This window comes from Ambystoma mexicanum, chromosome 2q, assembly GCF_040938575.1.
Source record: "Ambystoma mexicanum isolate Mex_15411 chromosome 2q, UKY_AmexF1_1, whole genome shotgun sequence".
Taxonomy (NCBI): domain Eukaryota; kingdom Metazoa; phylum Chordata; class Amphibia; order Caudata; family Ambystomatidae; genus Ambystoma; species Ambystoma mexicanum.
In genome coordinates this window covers 1432820688-1432840742 of record NC_090924.1, presented here as the reverse complement: position 1 = coordinate 1432840742, position 20055 = coordinate 1432820688, and positions in this window count along the sequence as shown.

The following is a 20055-nucleotide window of genomic DNA, read 5'->3' as shown; positions in this document are numbered from 1 at the left end:
AACTCCTCAAACTCTTCCTCTATTTCCTCAGTCTAGACAATTCTTCCCTGAAACGCTTGTGCCTTTTTCAGAGCCTGTAACAAGGGCCTTATATATGAACTATAATCGAATATCCATGCTCTAACATAATTGCATAGCCCCAAAAAATCTTTGAATGTGTTTTATCGTGTGTGGCTTTGCTGTTTTCAAAATAGCCTCAGCCCTTTCAGGAGTAACTTCCTTTCCTTCATGCGAAATTAACTGACTTATTTATAACACCTCTTCTTGGAAATACTGCAATTTCTCCTTGTATTTAGTATTTAGCTTATTTGTGTAGCACGCCTGGCCCAAAGGTATCTGGGAACACATCTTAGATTACATAATGTGACATTGCCAAAGTATACACAAAGACAGTCAAGCAGCAAAACAGAATATACATACCGATACTTACAGGCTAATTACATGCAGAATACTTACAGGATAATTTCAGTTTATTTACATTAGAATTTACATTTTGACCGTTAGTAGGAGAAATTGAACGTCATTATGTGTTGGAATTATGGCCGATGAGACCGGTGGTTTGCGTGTCTTGAGCAATGAGCCACAGTTTAGCTTTGCTTTTAAATGAGTTGAAGGAAGGTTCTGATCTAAGAGGGTTGAGAAGTGAGTTCCATAGGTTGAAGGCAAAGACCGGTAAACTGGGCCGCCAGCTTTCTGTAACTTGAATCTAGGTAGGAATAGACAATGAGCTTGGGCAGCTCTCTGCCAGCGTCCAGAGGAGTGAGGTATGAACTGGCCCACCGGATAGTTAGGCGCCTGGTTGGAAAGACATTTGTGCGTGAGAGCAAGTGATTTAAGGGAGACTCTTTGGGCTACTGAGATCCAGTGTAGGCTGCGTGTCGTGACAGATATGTGCTGATTCCTGGGAATATTCAGTGCTACCCTGATATTGTTGTTTTGGTAGACCCGAAGCTTGCTGAGATTTTGTTAACTCGTCCCTAGATGGAGTGCATTGCAGTAGTCGAGTTTTGACATAATAAGGGTTCTAGCAAGGGTGATGCAGTTAGAGGTAGTGAGGAATGGAGGGCAGGCTGTAATAGGTTTGCACGTGTAGGCGGATGCTGGGATTATAGCATTAGTTTGTCTAGAGAGAGATAAGGTAGATTCAAGATAGATGCCTAGGGTTTAAGTATCGTTGGATTCTTTGATGTTGTTGCCATTAATGATGAAGGATTTTAAGATGGGATCAAGTCTATTGAGTTGCGGCGGGAACCCAAGATGAGGAGCTCTGTCTTATCGTCGTTAAGACAGAGCTTCTGTTGAGCCATCCAGGCCTGGATGACTAGATAGACTCATTTAAGGCTTTAGTGTCCAACGTGTGGTCTCCTGTGATAGGGATGAGTATCTGGGTGTCATCTGCATAGTTAGTGTAGGTGACACCCAGACAGGCAAGAATATTGAAGAGTGGTTTTGTGAACACATTGTAGAGTGTAGGTGAGATGCAAGATCCCTGTAGCCGATAAGTCAAATAATAGTAGGAGCGTCAATTTACTGTTGTCTTTTAAATACTCAATTTGGGTTTTTAAATCAATGAGGGTAGATTCCGTTCCGTGCCTTTGTCGGAAACCAGATTTTCTGAGACCAAGTAGTTTGTTAGTTTCCAGATAGGCCTGGATGTGCAGATAGGCAGCTCGGTCCAAGATTTTTAGCAAAAATGGAACAGTGGTGATGGGCCTGTAATTGGTGGGTATGCTAGGATCTAAGGATGTTTTTTTGAGAAGAGGGATGACCCATGCGTCCTTAAGGTTATCAGGGACTATTGCTGAGATGAATGAGGAGTTTATAAAGGCGGTAATAAACGGGAATAGTAAGTGGGTGGCCTCCTTGATGATGGGAGCCTGGCATTGTGAAAACAAAATCAAAATATAGAGGCTGAGTACACCAAAAGGAAATACACCGAACACGGGTTACAAAGGAACATACAAAGTACTTTATTTTATACTGAATCCAGTTACAAAAACAGAGCAAAATCAGATAGCTATCCGCCCTCAGTACAACACAACAAACTCCAGCGTGGTTCAATGTGTTTGGTGAGAGTTGTTGTACATTAGAATGCATTCGCTTTTTATACACTTGGTGGGCACGATGTCCAGCCCCACTTTGGGTTAATATTCCATTTAATACATCACCGATCTAGGGTTCGTGCCAAATCTCAAGCAACCGCATATAACTGGTTTGCCTTTAATACATGTATCAACAAGCCTATGCAATAACTGTGTATTCTAAGTTTTTCCATGCAGGCCTTCTCAAACATTAATACAATGTATTTAAACAGATGTTCTACGCTCAGTATTTGAATACATTGTTTCAACATATGCTCGTGGATTAGTTTCGTTACATGAGTAATCCTTCTACACACAGGTCAACTAAGGACAAGGTCTCCGTTCACAAACTCAACAAGTGGCCTGCAGGCAAGTTACATATTAGCTATGTACAGAGGTCAAGACGGCCATGCTGTATTCTGGAATAACATCATCCACCATTTTAACTCACAGGGTGACTTTTACAAAGCGAACCCTAAAATGGTGGTTTGACCTAAAATGGCGGCTTACATTGATTTAAGGTCAGGACCTTGCAACACAGATTTCTTTCGCAAGCGACTTTCGAGCAGCTTGGCGTAGGCCAATATTAATATATTTATTACAATAGGAGGCACGATATGCTTTCTCTTTCGACAGCATGAGTCCCCCTGGCAGTTGCAGGGTTTGAGTTAGCTGATAATGCTTTCTACCTCTGAGATAGTTAATGGAGAAAAACTGAATGGTTTGTGGGTGTGAGATATAGGGGCAGTTTTCCCAGGGGGAAGTTAAGCTGCGAGTCAGACTGTAGACTTTTTTTTTGGGCGTTAATTTTGGATTGGAGTGTAGCGATTTTGTCAAAGAATGCTTTTTGTATATTACAACACCATGTACTGTCTTTGCTACAGGTGTCAGGCGAAGTGGATGGTGATTCAAGTTCTTTAAGTATCTTAAAGAGCTCTTTAGTATTGGATTCAGCTTGCACAATACAATTATTATAGGTCTCTTTTTTGGCTTGAAAGATAGCCTCTTTATAATCAAGGGAAGCTATATTGAGACTGTCCTTGTTAGCATCAGAGAGATGACTTTTCCAATGGGCTTCCATTTTTCTCTTTTCTTTGCGTAGCACTCTCAATTGTGGCGTGAACCAAGAATTGAGGTGTGCACAAGGTTTGGGCTTCCACAGTTTAGTTGGGGCAATGGAGTTCATCACTTTGACCATGATGTGATTAATGTATCAACTAGGACTGTTGGGTCAGTGCATGACAGTGAGGAAGTGTTTAGTGTGGGTAGGATGGACTTTATATCCTTTCTCAGCTAGAATAATCATTAGCTGAACTGAATCACATATGCACTCTTCCTCTGAGGTGCTAAAGACCAATATGTCATCTACGTATTGCAGTACAACACTTTGCAAATCAATATTGCTTAAATCCATCTGCAGGACTCTATTGAAAATCGATGGAGACTCACAGTACCCCTGGGGTAACCTCGTGCTTTTCAGCTTAGTTTGTCTGAACATAAATTACATCAGATCTTGAGAATCCTTATGCAATAGGATTGAGAAAAACATATTTTTCAAGTCAATTGCAGTGAAATATCACGCCTCAACAGGGATAGTACATAAAATCGTCGCTGGATTAGGAACTTGAGGAAACTTGACCTCTACAATCTGATTAATTTGGCACATATCATGAATTAAACGCCACAACCTCCCTTTGTATTTTTTTGATCAGATAAACTGCGGTATTACATGGTGACTCTGACGTCACTAAGATGCCTTGATCCATCTTGGCAGATATCGTCTTAAAAATACCTTTGTCTGCCTCTCGATGCATGTGATACTGTTGTTGCTCGAGGCAACATTGCTACTGGCTTCAGTTTAATTTTAACTTCTCCAACCCCCTTTAATAGGCCTATGTTATAAGGGCCTGTTGTCCATAATAAAACTGGCACTTGCAACATGTCTTCATCAAAAAATGTGGGACGCTTCCGTGCTAACATCATTTTCTGGGGAACCTCATGTCTTATTGCACTCACCAAATAAGTGATACTCATTTCAAATACTACTTCGTCATCTGACGTGTGGTCCCTAAACATATCCTCATCAGTGACTTCAGTCAATCTGTAACCCTCTCCAATGGCAATCACTGTGCTCCATTGTCTGCCTTCATAATCAACTCTATCAAGCATAGCTAATTCTCCTTGTAATATAGCTGCTTGTAACTCTAAGGAAAAGAATCGGCCCACTTCTTCATCCATAGGTATCCTTGGCCCGAATAAAAACTCTTCAGGAATTCTCGCAGTGTTACCCACTAAACCAGGTAGCCATGTTAACAAAATGCATACCCCATAGTGAAAGACCTCTAACGGTACTCCTCTTATGGCCATTTGCCCTGTAAATGCCATGATAAATTCATTCACGTTTAAATAATGCATTCCTGGCATACAATACACTATGCATTCATCAGTAAACAAATTGTCATATTTAACTTGCTCATTAAATCTTGACCTAGTATATTAACTGATGTCTGTCTTGAATACAATAATGGTACAGACATGTCACATTCTCCTATAGAGACTGGCAATCTTTCAGTGAAAGGAACTCTACTTGTAGCTCTTGTGAAACCTTGAGCATTCATGGCATTCCCAGATAATGTAAATTTCCCCTCTCGTATACCTGGGCATGTTGCCCCTGTGTCTACCAAAAAAGAAAAAGATTTGCCTCCTATAGTGATGTCAACCCTCGGTTCCTCTTGAGGATTGGGAGTCACTGATAACACCGAACACATCAAGTCTCCAAGTGAGCTGTCCTATTGTGCGTACGAAAAATATGGTTACGACATCACTATAATGTGATGTATGTTTCATACAAGAATGGATCACCATGTGTATAGGCCCATATTACCAAATTACTTTGAATGCAAGTAGGCGTCCATAACCAAATGATAATGATGTGTTATTATATAGCACTTACAATTAAGCACTTTATATAGAAAGAATATGCACCCAATATCACCCAACCTGTGTTGGTACTCATTTATTGACCTCAGAAGGATGAAAGGCTGAGTTGAGGCGGTTAAGAACAGACTAAATCAGGGACTCACCCCCTGAAGTGTGCCTGAAATAAACCTTTAATGAGTCTAGCAATTACTGTATAGAATTCCAGAAATACACATTATATGGTATTCCTATTGTTTCATATTTAGGGTCAGTGCTGAAAGTGTTAGACTTGAGGCACTCCTGTTCTTATTTTTCTTCTTTTTTAAGGGGCCTGAACAAGAAATCCAGCCACTCCAGAAGTAAAGAGCCACATGGTGCTGGCCACAGCCAAGGAGCTTGCAGGGCCAAAAAAAGAAGAAAAAGAATATTCTTTTTTTAGTTTATTTTTATTTAGAGGTCGCAAGGGAGACCACAGAGGTCACAAGGGAGACCTCAGAGATCACAGTTGCGACCTCTGGCAACCCCTAAATGACGTCCCTGCAAACCCCTCTCTACTTTATTGACTATATGCAGGCGGGTGAGTGGTGTCTCCTCTGGAGAACTGCACAAACCTTTGACTCCCACACATACATGCAATGTGCCCTGTCATACCACATGTTCAACATATAGGAGGTCTTCTAATTTGCAATCCCTGCATGCCTTGACTATCTTCCTGCGTGTTTTGAAACCCACCTTGATTATTCTGGAAATGTCCCTGATTATTCTGGAAGCCTCTTCCTCGGAAGCCTCCCCTACCCGTTGGTATGAATCCATTATTACCTTGACCAAACTGCCTTTGGTTATTCACCTGTGGCATGCCTGCTGCTTTCTGCTATCCTGACCCTTCTCCGGTGGTCAGCATCACCACTTCCATGGCATATTTTGACAATTTCTTCTGCATTCATTTTGCTTCTTCATCTTTCCTAACATCATCTTTCTTTTGAGTTTTCTCCTGCAGTAATCTACAATAATGCACAATGGTCAGTTGTATTTCTGTCCACGGTTTTGCCTCCATACCCACCAGTTTCTTGAGCTGTTTCTGCACTTGATCTGGCAACCCCTGACATAATATATGGTAGAATACAGGTATAGATTTCTCCCATGGTTCCCTCATCTCCAAAGCCCACTGCTCTTGAAAATGTTGAATGTAAACAAGGGGATCCTCCCCTTCCTGCATATTCTGTGCCATTATAGCTCCCATATCTGATGTATCTGGATATTGCACTCGCAGAGTTTTCCAGACTGCCACTCTACAATTCTTAAACAGCGCTCCATCATGAGCAATGTTCTGCGCAGTGACACTTGAGAATCCTGCTCTCGACCAAATGTCGTCTGCTCTCTCCCCAAGAATAGCGGCTAGAAAACCTTTAATGACTACTATAGCTATTGTTTTTCTTCCTGTCATTTTCTCTAACTCATGTATCCATTTCCCAGTGCCAGAAGGTAACCTCTGAAGTTTACACCTTAAATTATCTTTATCCATCTGTGGCTATGGTATTTATTGCGATATGGCTCCTCCTTTCTCTAACAAAGGAAACTGCGAGATTCCAAACTCACACTCATCCCCCATCGTCGGTATGCCCATAGCAGGGACAATGGTTCCATATCGCTTTCTCCCTAGTAGCAACCTTAACCTGCTCACATAAGGGATCACCCTCTGGGTCGATCTAGTCGCATCAGAGATTCTGATACCCGTGATTTGGGTAGATCTAGATCTGACCATCTTGCTTCTCTGTCCACCATAGAACATCCTTCAGGACCACATGCATTATCTCCCTCCTGCCCATGGAAGATTTCTCAGTCCTTGTCTGACATATCCTGTCCCCAACTCATATGACTTCCCTCTTTTTCATCTCCATTAGGAGTTAGCCTGTCCAAAGACAACTCTTTATGATCGAAATTGCATAGGCTTCTCTCCTTGTTGTGCAACTGCTTACTTTCGAGTCACTCATTTTACCCCTTTCCTTTCGATTCTTTCTTAGTCTTCATATCATGATAGACTTTATTGATTGTGTCCCCAATGCTTCTTGTATCAAACTCATCCTCTAGCTTAGCTCTAGATGGACCTGGCATTGGCTCATGTGTTGGGAAGAATCCTTCCATATCTTCCCAATCTACTACTGGATTAGGTCCCATTAATTCCTTTTCTACGTGGTCAATGTTGAGTGCCCTTTGCCTTCTATTACGTTCTATTTCTTCATCAAATTCTATTTGTTTCCTTGCTTCTTCTCTTACCCTTTCCTCTTCTTGTCTTTTCATCTCTCTTCTTTCGTTTGCCCTACGTATTTCTTTGTCTCTTTGTCTTTGTATTCTTTCATCCCTTAATTTCTGTTCTTCCTCTTCCACTCTCTTTCTAGCTAGTCCCGTTCTTCAATTGCCTTCTGTCTATTATCATACTTCCTTTGCTCCTCTGCCCTTTCCTGCTTTTTTAGCTGTTCGTCTTGATACAGCTGTTCCCGTCTATGTCTATCCTTTCTACTAGCCTCATCTCCTTTCAATTGTTTCTCTCATTGTCTGTCTTTTTAATCTTGTTCGTCTTGATAGTCCCTTTGCCTTACTTCCTCAATGCTCTTTCCATCAAGTTTGAGCAAAATCTGACCGCCCATCCATTCATTCTGTATCAGGGCTACCTCATCAGCCTTATCTTTCTCTTCTTTCCATCTCTTTATTTTTTTGTCCTATATCTAAGGATGTATTTGGTTGATCACTTCTCTCCTTGTCCCGTAAGACTTTAGAGATCACATCCCTTTCTGGAGTCTTCTTTGGACTCTCATCACTGCTATGCGCAGGCGACTCATATGCCGGATTACTGAATCCTATCGCTGCCTTAAGCTCTCTTAATGGGTACATGCCGTCATCCTTCGTACTATCGCCATTCATTTCAGGCACGGCGGGGGGACCAGAAGGATCCTCACCTCCCTCTTTTCACTGGTTAAGCATCCAGGCTTCAGGAGGTGGATCTTCCCTTTCCTCCTGGTACAGCTTCCAGAGCTCTAAGCTCGCTAACCTCTTGTCTAACTTTTTCCCCTGTATGCTGCGTGCAAATATGTCATCATGTGTTGCAAAACTGCCTTTGATAGTGATCCCCCTTGTGGCCATGGCATGAACATCTTATCTTCCGTGCCCTTAACCCATTCTGCACTGCACTGCTGAAGCTTGGGTGCGTGTTTTGGCAACTGCTTGAATAGATGTATAAGCAGAGTTATATTCTCCATTTTGACTGGTTACACATGGCTGTCAATACTCACCATTACGTTTTACACTTTACAAATACGTTTCAGAAAAATAACACAATATGAGCGTGCACCAGTCGTTGCAGCTTCAAGCCTTTTATATCACGTTTTATTTCAGTCTAGTTTTTCACTAAACATCATCAGTTCAACTAAATAAACAAATAATTTAATTTCAATTCTCTGTGCTTTCACGTATTTTAAATTCTTTGCTATTTCTTTACCACATATACTTTATACAACACATAAAACAAACTGACAGAGTTGGCCAGCCTACGTATATCTCAATCTACGCTCATAGAGACTATTCCTTTATTCACGCTCTTCGTGACTATCCTTGCCCCTAAAAATACTCCTACACAGGTTGAGTCCCTAAAAATACTCCTACACAGTCCTTGAGTCCACATTTAAAGATTAAAGACAATCTTTAAATGTGTCCATAGTCTACGTCATCCACTATTGGGAGTCTGGATACGACTCCTTCTGAAAACGTGCTGTGATGCTGGGTACTGGGCTTAATCTAACTATGACGCTCCTAGTCTCACAGTTTCTCAATTGCTTGACGATCCTCGTCTCAAGTCAATTACTTAATAACTCGATGCTTATCATCTCGAGTTGTTTACCCTGACCTCCCTCCATTACTTATTTCCCCTTATCATTCTCTCCACTCACTTCACATTCCCAATTTGCCACCTCACTCAGTTCTACTCATCATTCGCATTTTCGGCTTCCGACTCTTGGGATCGTCGCCTCCTCAACCAGCTGCTTCAGCCTTCAGCCGTCCATTCAGCTTCTTGTAGAAATTGGGAGGGGATTCTGCCTGAAACCAAGGGACCCGTCCCACCTGTACTTGCAGGTTTTTGCTTTAAATTAACTACCGCTATCTACACGGAGACTCTCGTTAGTTCAGCGAAATGGTGGAGGACGTCCGATATTAACCGGGACCCCAAAGCTTACTAGGTCGATGGTTCTTTAACTATCATCTCTCTGCTACCATGTGAACTGGGATTGCCGACCCACCCCTTTAAGATGAGGAAGCAATACTTTGAGATGGATGGGGATGCAGAAGATACTCAAACATCAATAATCAGACTAACTCAGGAAGTTGGCAAAGTTTGAATGTTTTAATTTCAATTATCTAAAACAGGGAGTACAACGGACATCAACGGACGTCTCACAGCATAACCTCGAAGCATTTCATTAAAAAACCTCACTTTTATGGCAAAAACCCGTCCTTGCTGACGTCAAACTACGTGGTTGCTAACGTCATCCTACGTGGCAAACTACAAAAATCTATTAGAGAAAATGATTGGGTCTAAGGGAACATCCAGTTCCATAATTGTCTTAGAGGATGACAGGGTACTTAACGTCAGGTGGGGCAACTAAGCCATCCCCCGAAACAGGTCACTATGAACCTCATTGGTCACACAAACTATGGGGCTCTTTACTACGTGGCCCTCTATAACTGGTGGGCACTCTTACATCCATCAGTACTTTTCCACCTACGCCAGAAGCACGCAGGCTGGTCTCCAGGTGCTTGTGGTTTGGTCTTGACCATAGCTTCCCACCAATTAGCATATTATCTATCATCACCTCTGTGGTCTGCACATCAATTAAGGCTTTGAACTGAGCCTTGGAAATGTTCTGTGCTGTGGAGAATATGAGGGAGTAGAGGCATGCTCTGACTTCTTGCGTAGGTGTGGTTCACCATGATTCTCCTTTTTCACACCTCCACGTGACTGAAGACCATGGTTTTGAGCTCTTGGTGTATTTAAAATACTATTATTTAATTTACCTCTGACGTCTCCCTTTTTTTCATGCACATCTTCTGAATTGGAGTTTGTTCTTTCACACGTTTGTAGCTAATGTCTGATCATTCCAGCCAGAAGCGCCCTTGGCTTCTTCGGCCTAGTCCAGACTCGCCCTTCTGAGATTAACTCCTGTAATTCAATTGCTTTTAACTGCAACACGCTGGAAAAGGCCTTCCTTTTTGTGGTCCAGCTATCCTAAAATACGTAGTGGAATCGTCCATAGTTCACTCACTCTTATATATTACATGGACGCGTTAGCGTCCATGTAGTTATGGTTAAGTTGGTGTTTCCATCGGAAGAGCATTTTTTGGGTGGCTAATAACTTCGCTCCCTCTGGACAAATCCTCACCAAACTTTGCAAAAAAATATATTGCCCACTTTGAATTTTTTTGCAAAGTTTGTAGAGGTTTGGTCCAGGGGGGGCAAAGTTATAGGGGGGATCCCAAAACTTTTGTTTTTTCCCATAGACATAATGGGAAAAAACTTTGCGCACGCCTGCAGCCCAAACCGCTGGACGGATTTACACCATTGCGGCAGGAGCGGGAGCTTCGTCCCGAAAGCGTGCTTTTGCAAATTTGGTGTAAATCCATCCAGTAGTTTTTTTAAAATGACCAAAATGTAAGGCAAAAAAATTAGTGATATCTCCGTTCGCTCCGCGGACGGACTTCCCGGTTCGCTCCGCGGACAGTGCCCTGATTGGCCGAGCGGCTTGCGTGATGTCCGTGGACATGCGACGTGTTCGCTGATTGGACAGCGTGGTGCGGGAAGCGCGTCAGATTTTCTGTGGTGCCCGTCATCTTGCATTCGCGGACGACCGCGGACAGCGCGGTGAAACTTGGATTAAAAATTGTATTTAGTGGAGTGTGTTGGTGTGTAAGAGTGTTTAGGGAGGGTGGGGGAGTATGAGATAGGTTCAATGTTCTGTTTTTTTTATATGCTAGACACTTTTGTTGTGTTCGATTTGTCTGTGGACAACAAGGCTGTTCTAAAATGTTCTATATAAACTAAATGGTGGGGTGTTCTGAGGACGGAGTATGTGTCAGTTTTGTTCACAAGCAAGCTATAATTGAGCTAAGAACACTCGCGGTGTCCTTAAATGTTCGTACATAAACAAAATGGGGGTGTCCTGAGGACGCTGTCCGTATTGTACTCTGGCAAGTTGAATGTGTTCTAAGAACACTCGCGGTGTCCTGAAATGCTCTGATTACTTATCGGTTATCTTCATTACTCCTACTCCTACTCTTACTCGTCACAGTACTGACGACCCTCCTCACCCTCCCTGCGGGGAAGGTCCCATGCTCCGGCTTGCTAATATGAAACTGAGTGATGTGGATGTGGGGGAGGAGTTATAGGAATTTAAAGAAATAGAAGAAGGTCCTGTGTCGGAGGCAGGGGCCTCATGAAGTAAGTACTGGGACGAGGAAGAGTGGACGTGGAGGTAATGTTTGCAATTAAACAAAATGGGGGTGTTCTGAGAACGCTGTTCGTATTGTTCGTTGTCAGGTTGAAAGTGTTCTAAGAACCCTCCTTATGTCCGTTGACATTACAATTTCCTATGGGCCTTATTCGACTTTTTGTCCACTAAGCAAACGATAAATCAGGCTGCTATGCGCCGACATTATGTGATAATCCTATCACTTGCCCCATCGACCTGGCTGACCTGCTTTTGCGACACTAAATCATATCTCTCGCCCTTAAGCCTGACATTATCAAAGCATTCATATTCCCCGTCTCTCTCCGTGACGGTACAGGGTGCGTAACCAAACGCGCCCAGTCATCTCCAGTCCTATGCGACTTTACACAGAACTCGGAAAACAACACAGATCATCTCACAACACAGCAGGCCACAATTCGGAATATGAAACTGTGATTTAAAAGCAAACAGCAAAATTGTACATTTTGTAAAGTACTTTTATTTGAGATCAAATGTTTAGAAAACATTCAGCGATTTGCATTTGTCTTTGCTGTCGATCCGCAAAAGTTCATCTTGAGTCACGCGCTGTTCCTTTGCGGTACACAGGGTGTTGGTTTATGATAAAAGAAGCACTATGGTCGCACTGATAATCAGAAGGCTGTTCCAACAACGAGGCATTAGACCCCCATAATGGTTGGTGTGTTGCTTCTAGCTGCCAGTACAGCGTAAGGGATTGCCCCATAAAATGGTGAGGGTCATGAAGTTGTTTAGAAGTAGCTGCACCTGGCAGTTAAAAAATCCATCGGCCGGGGTCTGAAAATCATGGCATGGACAGTACGGAAGGACGTACCTGTTTTAAAAAACAAATTAATCTCACCAGCCGATCTTCATTAAAAATATTAATTTTATTTATTGGGGCATGAAACTATATGCTAGTGAGGATAGTGCAATGGAGTATGTTAACTTATTCCTATTAACCCACCCTCTGTCCTCTGCCTTTTTCAGAGCCCTCTAAGCGACAGGGGACCAATTCGGCGGTGATAGTGCGCGGTAGAAAACACTATGCCACATTGACCGAACAAGTACAACTTAACCGGGCTTTAACGCCACACTATTGTTATTATATTCAGTATAAAATAATCTAAAGGGTTACTTACATTATAGTGGCATTTTCCATTGTCTAAGCGTAGTGCAGTCCCAAAATACGACTCCGTCTGTGCCAACGATCTTTCTCATAGTGATGTAATATATAAAAGTGGTTTTGTTTCAGAAATTTCATCCTTATCGTGTCTTACGTTTTTGCAGCACTCCTTCAAAAGAAGTCTTTTAGCACGATCCCTGTCTGTCAAGGTCAAAAAACAATAGAACCTTATAGTGCGAGGCGTGGGCCTCTCCGGCACGCAAGCAAAAAATGGAAGCAGCTGACCTTCACTGTAAACGACCATAAATTCTTAGTTTGCAACATTCTGTGTACAGCCATCTCTGAGAAAGTGCTTTTACACTCCATCTTTGTATATTGTTTGCGTGCTAATAAAAAAACTTTGTTAAAGGGATGTTATGGTTCCAAGTAAAACCGAAAAACCCCTGAAATTCGCCAGTTATGGTAAGCTAAGCAACCATAACTCGTGCCACCACTATGCACTGCTAAGACTAACACCCACGACATCAAAGATGACATCACAAATCTCATTGATGACATCACTGATGACATCACATGTATATGTACTTTTCATGAAATATGTGTACAAGGGATTCTTATTATAATGTTGCGAAAAAAGTGTCAAGGATCATTGCAATAAATATCATACCCTAATTAGTGCTTTGAACGATGCATTGATATAAATAGCATTCTATTATGGGTTTCTATCTAGTATACTAAGCTACTAATGCAGAAACATAGCACTGTGTGCAGCGTACAAGATGAAGGTATAATATTTGTAATGTTAATATGTTGAATAATGAAATGATAATTGTTTTCTTAATAGATTTTTGTGTACTGTGAAATATGTAATAAGTAGCTAATAAAACCCATGTATTACATAATTGCATTACTATAGAGAAAACACAAAGAGACAAGAACACATACCAATATACATATACATAGGGTAAATAGCAGCTTTGGAACAGAGAAATCATCATTTATTTGCTTGAAAATAATGCTGTCTTTAAAGCTTGTGTCTTCCCCTATGTATATGTTTCATATGATGTGACTGGACTCTAAGGGAATTACTATAAGAACCTACTTGTAGGATACGTCTACAAATAAAATACAATTTTTAGTTTCTGACTGTTACTGAAGAAAACCATGTGGCCTAGATATGTCAGCAAAAGAAAAAAGAATGAGCCAGAAGAACACTTGCGGTGTCCTGAAATGTTCGTACATAAAGAAAATGGGGGTGTTCTGACGACATTGTCCGTATTGTTCGCTGGCAAGTTGCATGTGTTATAAGAACACTCGCGGTGTCCTGGAATTTGTGATGTCATCTTTGATGTCCTGGGTGTTAGTGTTAGCAGTGCAAGGTGGCGCGAGTTATGGTTGCTTATCTTACCATATCTGCCGAATTTCAGGGGTTTTTCAGTTTTACTTTGAACCATAACGTCCCTTTAACAAAGTTTTTTCACTGATATTTATATATATATATATATTGCCGCTTACTGCAATCTATTCACTACATAGCTAGCCTCAAGAATATGTTACTTATCATTGATACTTTCTTTGGTGCTTATAGGATAACTACGTTCTTTTGTCTCTGCATCTCTTCTGGGTGTGTCAGTCTTGCTTCGTGTGATGTCACCAATCTGTTCTTTTACTCATTTTTCACACCTCTTATGATATTTCTTTCAGATGACCATCATACTGTTGTGTGCGCGATATGTATTTCTTAATGGGAATCTTGCTTCTAGGATTCTCCTCGTATTGGTGTTATCACTGGTATTGCACGTACTTCACATTCTGGTTCCCAACATATAGGCAACATGGGCGAGACACTTAAGGTGGGGGTATTTAGCTCCTTCTCTATAAGAGAGTGGTGGTTGTTCCCTTTCTTCGGCTCACTCCCTCCTTTGGAACAGCTTCTGTAACGTTCACCTGGTATCCACGGGGTCGTCACTCAGCCTGTTCTGACCTCTTACAACCTCGAACCCTTCCCTGGAGTCTACTCGACTGGAGACTGGGCCTGAAACACAGGATTGGTAGAGTTTAACTCCCTATTGTCTCTGTGTGCTTGAACCCCTTCTTCCCCAGGGTCCAACCCTTCGCTTTGATCCACAGCTCACCTTGTTTTCTTGGAAAGTGTGCTCTCCGTCCTGTTTCAGCGCAGGGGCATGTTGATTGATGCGGGCTCGTTGCTGCCTAGTTACTTCACTGGCAAGAGTCTGACAGGTAAGTATAATGAGTCTTTTGAACAGTTCTCTAACTTCATTCCTTTCCTTCCTTAGATGATGGCCGGTGTCCGGGGATGGCGACGTGCTGCTGAGACGAGTAGCGCTGAAGGTGAGTGAGAGCGCGATGTGCGATGTGACCCTTTTGTATTTGTATTGAACTGAGTTCTTTTTCTGTGTCTTTTAGGTGTCGCGACATTTTCAGCGTGGATGCCGGTTATGAAGAAGAAATGCGGCGAGTAAGCGCAGTATGCGGCGCCTCTAGATGTTTCCACGCTAACCTGGAGTGTCTTTTTCCTCTTGCAGATGGATGAGAAGTTCCAGAGACAGAGTTCCCCCAGAGCGGCTGGGATTCAGGTAAGCGTTTGAAGCTCGTACAGTCTTTAAAAATAAGCGAAGATTTGCTGAATGCTAACTAATGCCTTTTTTCTGTTCTTTTCCCTTTTCCTTAGGAAGCGGCGTGCCAGGATGGGAATGACACCGCCGAAGATGCCCGCAGAACAGAAGGAGTGATGAATGATGGGCAGAAGCGCCGCAAGGTAAGGCTGTTCCTAACGGTGTTCTTGTTCTTGCAGGAGCTGAGCGCAGAAGAAAGATGCAGGCCTGCTGGAGACCAATCCAAACACGGTGAGTGTCACGCTGCAGGTGCAGAAAACACAAAGCATGTTTCTCAGCGGGCGTGGCTTAAATAGTCTCTGGGTATCCCAGGTGTCTCTGGGCTGAACTACACCCAAAAGACTAGACTGCACATGCAGTTCTGGGAACTGAAATATGTGGGGGCATCCATCTTGTCCCCATCAATGCACTACAAGTCCAATCCCCAATGTTATTCTATGGGAGTGAGTGAGTCTGGTGCCACAAGCGCCAAGTCTGACTCAAAGTGGGTGTTTGGAGGGATGGAGAGGCCCTTGAGGGCCATGTAGGTGATCGTAGCCGGGCTCCAGCCTGACATCTTGGAGGGCTGGGGACATAACGGGCAGGCATCATGACAGCATTCCCCCCCCCGTGGCCTCTCTCAAGGTGGCTCTTCTGATGGTCCTGGTTTGTTTGGATGGTTTTGATGAGATCGTCTAAGCAAGTGAGGTGCATGGATGTACTCACAAAGCTCCCATGTCCTGTCTTGTGGACCATACCCCTTCCAGTCTACTAAGTAGTATAATTTGGATCTGACGTACTTTGAATCCAGGATTCCTTGACTTCGAATTCTGGCTCCCCGGCGAATACTACTGGCTGCGGTGGCGTTGCTACCTGGGTCCCAGGCTGAACAGGTTTAAAGAGAGACACGTGGAACACAGGATGAATCTGCATGTTTGATGGCAAAGGTACTCTGACCGCGACAGGATTTATCACGGAGGTGACGGTGAATGGACCCAGGTATCTTGGACGGAAAGTTTGGGTTCCTTTAATGGACACGTGTTTAGACGCCAGCCAGACTTTGTCTCCCACTTGGTAGTTGGGGGCCTTTGCTCGGTGTTGATCAGCAAACTTCGTTTGGCGATTCTTAGCTTGAAGTAGATGTTCAGCTGCCCTTTTAAAGGTTTGAGAAATGGTTGTGTGCAAGGTTTTCACTGCTGGCATTTCCAGGGTTGTAGGAACGTCCAACTCAGAAGTACGTGGGTGTCTGCCATACATGGTATAAAAGGGTGTCTGCCCAGTGCTGGTGTGTAGGGAATTATTATAAGCATATTCAGCAATCCATAATAGGTCGAACCAGCTTTCTTCAGCTTGGTGTAATATGCAACACAGATACTGCTTGAGCGTCTGATTTGTCCTCTCAGTTTGACCATCCGTTTGGGGATGGTGACTGGTGGATAGCCGGATGTCGATCTGGGCCATAGAGCAGCATTTTCTCCAGAAGTTAGATACAAATTGAGTGCCTCGGTATGAGATTAAAACTGAAGGAAACCCATGGAGCCGTACGATGCCTTCAAGAAATACCTTTGCCAGAGTGGAAGCATTTGGAAGCCCCTTAAGAGGAATGAAATGTGCCATTTTTGAAAATAGGTCCACGACCACAAGAATAGTGTTAAACCCTTGACTGGGTGGTAAGTCAGTAATAAAATCGAGGGACAACGTGTGCCAGGGTGCTGGTGGGATTTCCAATGGTTGGAATAGCCCAGCCGGTTTCTGCTTGGATGACTTGTTTTGAGCACACACTCCACAAGATAGGATGAATTGGATAATGTCTTTACGCCACGTGGGCCACCAATAATTTTGTTTTACCTTGGCTAGGGTTTTAGCGATTCCTGGGTGGCCCTCGATCAAGGAATCATGATAACCGGACATGACTTGTTCTCGTAGTTCTTACTTTGGTAAGAATAAACGATTCCTGAAGTAGGGCAAATTATCTTTTATCTTGTAATGTTCTCCTTGTGCACTCCACGCTTGTAATTGCTCTGGATCAGGTTTTGGATTTCTTCATGTAATTCTTTCTGAGTTATGGTTGCTGTGATTCCTAGGAGCTTGTCACTCGGGATGATTGCTATTGGGTCAGGGCTCTGATACCCTTGCTCTTCCACCCCCATACGGGAAAGGGCATCGGCCTTCCCGCTTTTCACCCTTGGTCGAAATGTAATCACGTAGTCATATTAAGCAAAAATAAGAGCCCGACATAGCTGTCGTGAGGATTGGGCCTTTGCCATTTTTAGGTACTGAAGGTTCCGGTGGTCAGTTATTACGGTGATTGTGTGTCTGGCGCCCAAGAGGTAGTGCCGCCATGCCTTAAATGCTGACTTAATGGCCAGGAGTTCTTTGTCTGTGATTGCGTAATTGAGTTCAGGGGGGGTGAATTTACGCGACAGAAGGCAACAGGGTGTAACTGGCCCGTTTCGGGGTCCTTTTGTGAGAGGACGGCTCCCATAGCCATGCTTGAGGCATCCGTTTCCACCAGGTATGGGAGATCAGGGCGAGGGTGGCGTAAAATTGGGGCAGATGTGAATCTTGCTTTGAGTTCCTGGAAAGCTTCATCAGCTTCTGTTGTCCACTGGAACTTTTTGTTGATTTTCATTAGCAATGACGTGATGGGATGCACGATTTGTGAAACTCCTGGGATGATCCGGCAGTAGAAGTTTGCGAAACCCAGCATACTTTTAACCTTCTTGAATGAATTTGGGGATGGCCAGTTCAGGATAGAATCTACCTTGTGTACATCCATTCGGATTCCATTTGGGCTGAGAATAAAGCCCAGGAATTCCACCTCAGAGATGTGGAATGAGCACTTTTTGAGCTTGGCGTAGAACTGGTGTTGACAGAGTTTCTCCAATACGGATCGGACGTGTTTAACGTGGTCCTGCTTTGATGCGGTATATACTAGAATATCGTTGATGTACACTAGAGCACAGACATCAATTAATTCCCGTAGGACATCGTTCATGAAGTATTGAAATGCTGCAGGAGCGTTGCAAAGGCCAAAGGGCATTACTTGATATATGTACAAGCCGTGTTTGGTGCGAAAAGCGGTTTTCCATTCGTCCACCTGTTTTACACGAACAAGGTGATATGCCCCCCTCACGTCTAGTTTTGTGTAGATTTGGGCATCTTTGACTTGATCAAGCAATTCAGGGATCAGTGCCAGGGGGTAGCGGTTTTTTACAGTAATCTGGTTCAGTGCGCGATAGTCGATGCACGTTCTCAAGTCCCCCTCCTTTTTCAGTACGAAGAATAGCAGAGTGGCTGCTGGAGACTTCGAGGGACGGATGAACCCGTTGGCCAGGTATTGGTCAAGATAGGCCTTCAGGTGCTGGTTTTCTGGTTCCATGAGTGCGTAAATTTGCCCACAAGGGATTTGTGCGCCGGGTATCAGGTCGATTTGGCAATCGTATGGTCTATGCGGTGGCAGGATATTAGCCTGTTCTTTCTGAAAGACATCTTGAAAGTCCTGGTATTCACTTGGTAGGGTGCCGATTGCCACAGTCGCAAGCGTGGAGGTTCTGGTGTCTATTGGTTGTTTCTCTTGGCGATAACATGTGTGGGCACAAGTTTCGGGAAAGGCCAATTCTTTTGCTTGCCAATCGATTCGAGGATTGTGAGCTACCATCCATGGCATACCCAAAATCAACCGGAACTGTGGTGCCTTAATGAGGTCGAAAACGATAGATTCTTGGTGTCCATCCTGGCACAGAAGGGTTAAAGCTGCAGTGCATTGGGATACTGGACCAGAAGCTATTTCCGTGCTGTCGACAGTGGTAACAGTGTCGGTGGTTGATTTAGGGCGTAACGGAAGCCCCATCTTTGCCGCAAGATCCTGGTCGATGTAATTCCCAACGGCTCCACTGTCAATGTGCGCTCTTACTGCGTGCATCCAAGATGGTTGTTGGTGATTGATCAAGACCACAGATAGTGTAAAATGGGAGGTCTGTAGTTCACTTTCTTCGCTCGACAAGTGGACCCCTACACTTGCCGGGCTGGGGAGTTTTCCAATTCCTTGATGGTATCTTCCTTGTCCGTGGCCCCTACCGTCCTCCTCGGTGGCTTCACAGGGCACTCTTTAAGGAAATGACCTGAACTTCCACAGTACAGACATAACTGCTGCTGTCTCCTTTTATCCCTTTCTGCTTTAGTCAAGGGGGATCTGACCCCCCCCGATTTGCATTGGTTCTCCTGAACCCTCCATTGTGGGGGCAATATTGTCCTTTCAACGCACATACATAGAGCGAGGGTCCGGTATGGTTCGATCTGCTCTTAGGTCCTGCAACCTATGATTCAGTTGAACAACAAGGTCGATGAATTCTGAGCAGTCTTTTGGGGGGTTCACTGCTTGTGCGAGAACATCCTTGAGCTCCCCCCGCAACCCCCGATTAATAATGTGGTTCTCTTCTCCATTGGCCATTCTGCTTCAACTACGAGTCTATTGAACGTGGCTATGTATGTCAATAGGTCTTGATTCCCTTGGCGTAGGTACAGAAGTTCGTTGTCTAATGCCTGCCCATGAGTACGACGGGCGAACAGCTTTTCTATCTCCTGCTGAAAGCCCCTGAAGTCATGCAGCAAAGGATCATCTTGGGCCACAAAGGGTACAGTCCAGTCCGCGGTGCTACCACTCAGGTAGGATAGCACAAAAGCGCCCTGTGATTGGTCATTCGGAAAGGCCCCTGGACTACAAAGGAAGTGCAGGCGGCACTGGTTCATGAACGTTGCAAACATCTTGGGATCCCCCGTAAATCGTTCGGGCGGGGCCAAGG